Source organism: Muntiacus reevesi, chromosome 3, assembly GCF_963930625.1.
Source record: "Muntiacus reevesi chromosome 3, mMunRee1.1, whole genome shotgun sequence".
NCBI classification, from domain to species: Eukaryota; Metazoa; Chordata; class Mammalia; order Artiodactyla; family Cervidae; genus Muntiacus; species Muntiacus reevesi.
Genome location: NC_089251.1, coordinates 90,201,991 through 90,209,191, shown reverse-complemented (window position 1 = coordinate 90,209,191; position 7,201 = coordinate 90,201,991). Strand labels below are relative to the sequence as shown.

General features: G+C 38.6%; 1 pseudogene; it reads left to right on the top strand.

The window, feature by feature from the left end:
* The first annotated feature begins 2,543 nt into the window (after positions 1–2,543).
* LOC136164031 (neuroguidin pseudogene) lies at positions 2,544–4,254 on the top strand (annotated as a pseudogene).
* Positions 4,255–7,201: the final 2,947 nt, after the last annotated feature.

Below are 7,201 nucleotides of genomic sequence, written 5' to 3'. Positions count from 1 at the left end.
CCAGTGCAGGAGACACAAGAGACACAGGTTTAATCTCTGGGTTGGGAAGATCCTCTTGAATGGGGCATGGAAACCCACTCCAGGATTCTTGCCTGGAGAATCCCATGGACAGAGGAGCCTGGCAGGCTACAGTCCATAGCATTGCAAAGAGTAGGGCATGACTGAAGTGATTTAGCACACGTGCACACATATCATGTTTTCACAAAAATACACTGTTGAGAAGACCTAGACCTGTCTCCCAATGAATGGACTTAGTACTCTTGTCAAAAATCAATTGACCATAGATATGAGAATTTATTTCTGGGCTCTCAACTTTATTCCATTGTTCTATATGTCTATCTTTATGCCAGTGTCACACTGTATTGACAAGTATAGCTTTGTACATTAGGAAATTAGGAAACTGAGTTCTTCAAGATTGTTTTGGCTCTTGAGGATCTTTTGAAATTCCATATGAATTTTAGGATGGGCTTTTCCATTCCTGAAAAAAAGAGCAAGAAAAGCCATTGGAATTTTGAAAGGAATTGCATTGAATCTGTATATCAGCTTTCCAATCTGTGAACATGGGCTATTTTTCCATTTATCTAGGTTTTCTTTAATTTCTTTCAGCAACTGTTTTGTAATTCTAGCCTTGGTAAGATAGTTCTTTGAGACACTAGTCCACCATCTTCTCAGTCTGCTGGTTTTCTAAATAAAGTTGCAATTCCTCACCCCAATACTTCTTCTCTTGATTTATTGTCCTGTGGTGTGGTAGTACAGCCTTGAACCTGGTAACATTTTCTTGCCTAATTGCTCTAGCTAGAACTTCTAGTACAATGTTGAAAAGAAGTGGCAAAAATCAACATCTTTTGATATTTTCCTGATGTTCAGTCACTAAGTCATGTCCAACTATTTGTGACCCCCATGAACTGCAGTACTCCAGGATTCCCTATCCTTCACTGTCTCCTGGAGCTTGCTCAAACTCATGTCCATTGAATCAGTGATGCCATCCAACCATCTCATCCTCTGTCGTCCCCTTCTCCTCCTGCCTTCAATTTTTTCCAACACCAGGGTCTTTCCCAATGAGTTGGCTCTTCGAATCAGGTGGCCAAAGTATTGGATCTTCAGCTTCAGCATCAGGCCTTTCAATGAATACTCAGGGTTGATTTCCTTTAGGATTGACTGGTTTGATCTCCTTGTGGTCCAAGGGACTCTTAAGAGTCTTCTCCAGCACCACAGTTTGAAAGCATCAGTTCTTCAAGGAAAATCTTTCAGTCTTTCACATTAGGTTTTTTACATGGCCATTATCATGTTGAAGAATTTCCCTCTATTTCTATTTGTTGAGTGTTTTTATCTTGAAAGAATATTGGATTTTGTCAAATAAATTTTCTGCATCAGTTGAGATGTTGATGGTCCTTTCCCCCCTCATTCTATTAATGAGATATATAGAATTGATTAATTTTATATGTGAAACCAACCTTCCATTCTTGGGATAAATCCCAATTGGTAATGATTAAATTAATCCTTTTATATTCATAAGGGAATGTTGGTCTGTAGTTTTCTTGTAGTGTCATTTGCTTTGTTCTTAGGGTAATAGTACAGGAAATTTGAGAAACACAGTTACAAGTTTGACTTAAAAGATATATACTGTGAACCTGCATGTGTATATATGTGTTTGTGTGTATTTATTTGTGAAGAGAGAGAGAATATTTTGTATCCACAACTAAACAACACTAATCTTTTAATTACTCAAAGAAAATAGAGATTTCTATAAATCCCCCAAAGTCTCTTACCACAATGTATAAATAGCTGCTGCTGCAGCTAAGTTGCTTCAGTCGTGTCTGACTCTGTGCGACCCCATAGACGGCAGCCCACCAGGCTCCTCTGTCCCTGGAATTCTCCAGGCAAGAATACTGGAGTGGGTTGCCATTTCCTTCTCCAGTATTAATAGCAAATGGTTTTTTAAAAAATCACTTGAATTTCTAAAACCATCTTTCCGGATAATTCAGTTCAAAGTAGAAATAAAAATCTGTTCATTAAATAATAACAATGACAGCCCTACTTTGTATACTAGCAAAACCCTTCTCTGAGGAAAATTTACATTACTAAGTAGCTTTTATTGGAAAGCAAAAAAGAAATGAATGAAATGAGTTCATTGAGTTAAGGATCTTTGTTTGCAAACAACAGAAATCACCTTGGACAAAATAGAAAAAAATTTGGTTCAATTCAGCACTGAAAGAAACAGCTAGAAAAACACAGGTCTATAAAGGGCAGAAATCACAGGTGGCTCTGGGGTTGCTCTCTGAACCAGGAAACAGAAAGCAGTGAATCAGTACAGGATGAATCAATTACTAGATGAATCAGCTACAGCTGTTTCAAGTCTTTTGCTTTTGCTTAAGATTTAGTTGCCATGGAGAGCACATAAAATTAGCCTAGGTCAGGTTTCGTGTCTATTTCTTAATCTAGAAAAGTTCAGAGTGTCTTCATTGATGGTTTCACCAAGTAGTACCTAATGGGGACATTACTTCCTCAGGAAGAACTGGAGTGGTGCAACAGAGGAAGGGGCAATGAATATGGTATGGCAAAACAACAAATTGTCCATTATGCACCATTTGATGCTAGATTTTTGCTAGGATGTTCACTACAGCATTTATTTATAGTATCATAAAGTTACTTATCTTTATGATAAAAAGCATTTATCTCACCATAAAGTTATGAGGTCTCAACATTAAATGAACTGATAAATACAAAGTATTTAAGATCATCTATGATACAACCATTATAACTATGTTTTGAACAACCATGTAAAGAATAGAAAAAACTTACTAAGGATAAGAAGAATAAAATCTGTTTAGAGTCTATGGATTAAATTTAGCTAAAGCATTTTATTTATGCATGTAACCAACTCCTGAGAAAAATATGAAATATGTGTGCACATATCCATAAACTAACATCTGAACCTGTAAAGTTCACCTTATTTGGGAAAAGGGGCTTTGTAAACATAATTAAATGAATGATCTTGAGATCATCTTAGATTGTCCTCATGACTTAGATCTAATGACCAAGGTCCTTAAAAGAGACAGAAGGCAAGACAGACACAAAGAAGACATGGCCATGTGAAGACAGAGTTTAGAGTAGTGAGACCACAAGCATAAGAATGACTGGAGTCGGGGCTTTGTGAAGACGGCGGCTCCGGGGGTGTTGGGGTCAGACCTGCCAAATGCTGTGGCACTTCTGTAAAACCTCCAGGAGCAGCTGATGGCTGTCGCCGCACAAGCGCAAACTCTGCCCAAAAAAGTTCAAGCTAAAGCTTATCCTACAGAGAAGGGTCTCAGTCTTCTGGAAGTAAAAGTTCAGCTGCTGCTCATGTACCTTATGGATTTGAGCCATCTCATCCTGGACAAAGCCTCAGGAGGTTCTCTTCAGGGACATCCTGCAGTTTTGAGACTGGTGGAGATTCGCACGGTTTTGGAAAAGCTTCATCCTTTGGACCAAAAACTGAAGTATCAGATTGACAAACTGGTGAAGACTGCAGTGACAGGCAGCCTCGGTGAGAATGACCCACTCCGTTTTAAGCCTCACCCCAGCAATATGATGCCGCAAGTTGAGCTCTGAGGATGAGGAGGAAGATGAAACAGAGGAAGGCCAGTCTGGGGCTTCAGGGAAGAAATCTGGAAAAGGAACAGCTAAGAAATATGTCCCACCACGCTCGGTTCCAGTGCATTATGATGAAACAGAAGCTGAGCGGGAGAAGAAGCGCCTAGAACGAGCCAAGAGACGGGCGTTGAGCAGCTCTGTCATTCGTGAGCTAAAGGAGCAGGATTCAGATGCTCCAGAGGAAATCCGAGATGCTCGGCATCCTCATGTTACTCGCCAGAGTCAGGAGGATCAACACAGGATTAACTATGAGGAGAGCATGATGCTGCGTTTAAGTGTCAGCAAGCGGGAGAGAGGACAGCGAAAACGAGCAAATGTCATGAGCTCGCAGCTTCATTCCCTCACGCACTTCAGTGACATCGGTGCTCTGACAGGAGGAACCCCTCATCTTGACGAGGATCAAAATCCTACTAAGAAGCGCAAGAAGATACCTAAGAAAGGTCGGAAGAAGAAAGGTTTTGGAAGGCGGCGGTGATTATGGTTGTACATACTTAATTTGTTTTTGTCATCCGGGATACTTCTAATTTCATTGTATGTAGGTTTTTTCTTTGGAATTAATCATGTACTCCGGACATGTGGAATGATCTTTATTAATAAAGTTGATTTTACTTAAAAAAAAAATGACTGGAGTCTCCAGAAGGTGGAAGAAGCATGAAACTGTTCTCTTCACTCTTGAAAGGAGTGCAGCCCTGCTATAGACAGAAAGAAAAAATATACAACCTAAATATTGGAAGTTATGTTTTACTCTGGGATCTTACTCAGGACTATAGCCCAGGAATGTAGCCTTTCAAATAGCTCTGAGGAATTGTTCCTAAGAGGGAAGGGAGGAACAGGATACTTAGAAGTTTTTACTTAAAAAGAATGTATTTGGATGTCAAAATATTACTGCTAATCACACACAAAAAAATCTTAATGATTTTGGTGCTTTTTATGCAAGAGAAGATGCAGAAGTCTGAGCATATTGAAATTATGCTTTTGATATGCATCTTCAGATGCATATCTTGTTAGTTAACTATCAAGGGCCAGTATCCTGGTTTTTTCTCCATCCTGGATTTCCCTCAGGGTGTCTGCAGTGGCTGATGACTGGATGACTGACAGCTTGATACTGTACAACATTCTCTGTTTACTAAAATGTCAGGCAACGTTTTTTGTCCACAACACCTCGTCTTGGTCATAAATTCAAGCAAGGATTAGCGAACGTTTAACGACCAATTTGTCCCACAGTGCTAGAAAGACTCATTCCTAGATCAGGAGAGGATTCTGTTCCTAATCCACTTAATGTGTTAATTTTTGGATTAGACCCTGTTAATAATCTAAAATTCTCTGGATTACTTGTTTCTTCTAGTCTACTGTGATCCAGGAAATGTTTTCCTTTATTGCTTCTTCCCATGGCTAAAGTTGCATAATAATATAATTATTCTATGTTGAGTTATGTATCTGATCAATTGTCTAAAGATATTTGGACAGCATCCTTCTTGTTGGAGGCTTAGTTACATACTGGGTAATGCAAGAGACAGCAATCTTAGAAAATAGACAAGATATAAGTAATAAAACTAGCAATATTAATAAAGTCATCTATAACACAGAGAGACACAAGGCATAAATAATTGGAAAACAATGAGGGAACAAATTAAAACAAGGGTTAGTTTAAATAGTTGTAATCCAGTTGCAATAAGCCATCACTTCCACAGGGGAACCAATTGGAGAAACCAAATTCTGGAGGGATCAGGTATTGAAAAAAAGAGAAATGTTTCATCTTTGTTAACAAATGTATGTTTTATCAACTGGTTGTTGTTCAGTCACTTGGTCATGTCCAACTCTTTACAGCCCCGTGGACTGCAGCACGCCAGGCTTCCCTGCCCTTCACCATCTCCCAGAGTTTGCTCAAACTCATGTCCGTTGAGTTAGTGATGCCATCCAACCAGCTCATCCTCTATCATCCCCTTCTCTTCCTGCCTTTTATATCAGGGTCTTTTAAACAAACCTTAAATATCAGTATATTTCAGAAACAAGTCATAAAATTATAAATCATCTTTATCAGTTCATTTAGTCCCATTTAGTTAATTTCTGTTGATCAGAGAAGTCATTAGACTTTCCGTTAGAGTTTTGTAACTTCTTACCCAGCTCAGTGCTTCTTACCTAGTTGCTCAGTCATGTCTGACTCTTTGTGGCCCCATAGACTGTAGCCCACCAGGCACCTCTGTCCATGGGGATTCTCCAGGCAAGAATACTGGAGTGGGTTGCCATTTCCTTCTCCAGGGGATCTTCCTGACCCAGAGATCAAACCGGGGTCTCCTGCATTGCAGGCAGATTCTTTACCAGCTAAGCTACCAAGGGAAGCCCACCCAGTTCAGTGGTATGATCTAAAAGTCAGAAACTTGTATTTGTCAAAAAGTCCTTTTTATGAATCTTCTTTAAGGTCTTCATTTTATGAAAGCATCAGAGTAAAACAATGACTGATTATAAATGACAAAAGACCTAAAATGGCCCAGATAAAGATGTGATTACTAAGCAACTGACAAGAAACTTGGTTATTTCTGTGACATAACTTTTTAAGATAATAACTAGAATCATGAATATGTGTAATTATTATTACACTAGGACATAACAGATTTTTTAGGAACTCCATGTAAATTTTGGAATGTTTACCCACACAGTATAACCTAAGATGGTTTTATCACTGCTTCTTTGACAAAGTTTCCCACGTAATTTAACACACCAAATAAACCTAATTAGTTTAAAATCTCTCTTCAGTGTGTTTCAGAGCCCTTTGGAGCATCCCAAAGTTAGCTAGAGAACTTTATTAATAAAGAACTATATTTAAAATTTGGCTTGAATTTTTTAGCGATATCAAAGATTTTAAAACACTTGGTCAAGGGAATTCCCTCGTGGTCCAGTGGCTGGGACTCGGTGCTTGCACAGTCCAGGGCTCGGGTTCAGTCCCTGGTCAGGGAACTGAGATCCACAAGTCACGTGGTGCAGCCAAAACAAGCAAACAGAAAAACCTTTGTCAAAAAAGATCATAGGTCTCTGTGAAACAATACCTGTTCACTTAACCAAAGTGGCAATAAAATACAGGCAAATATAGGTCATTTAGTAGGCAAAGAAGTTCATAATCTATTATCAAAAGTAGCACAACTTTCCAAGAAAACATTGTTCTCTTAACAGAGAAAACCAAACTTCTGTCCTGCACCAGCTCACCCTCAATAACAAAATTTATCTACTTAATTAAATTAAATTCAGTTCGAGCCTGACCATGCACAAAACTCTTTTCTCAGGGCTTCCTTTCTGCAAACTTTCCACAACTTTCTATATCTATATTAGTTTTATCTTTTGTATTTTCCAGCTTTAGGACAAAATCACTTTTCCCCCATGACAAAATGCACTTATGTTGCTCATATCTTCTTTTGTTGAAACTACACATCCTACTTTTTTCCTTTTTATTTTTCCTTTATTATTACAGTAGCTTTCATGGCAAAGACTACAAGTCTAACTCTTAAAAAACCTCCCTATCTAATGAAAACTGAGAAGCAAGTAATTGTGGACTGCTTGCCAAACTAGCATTTCT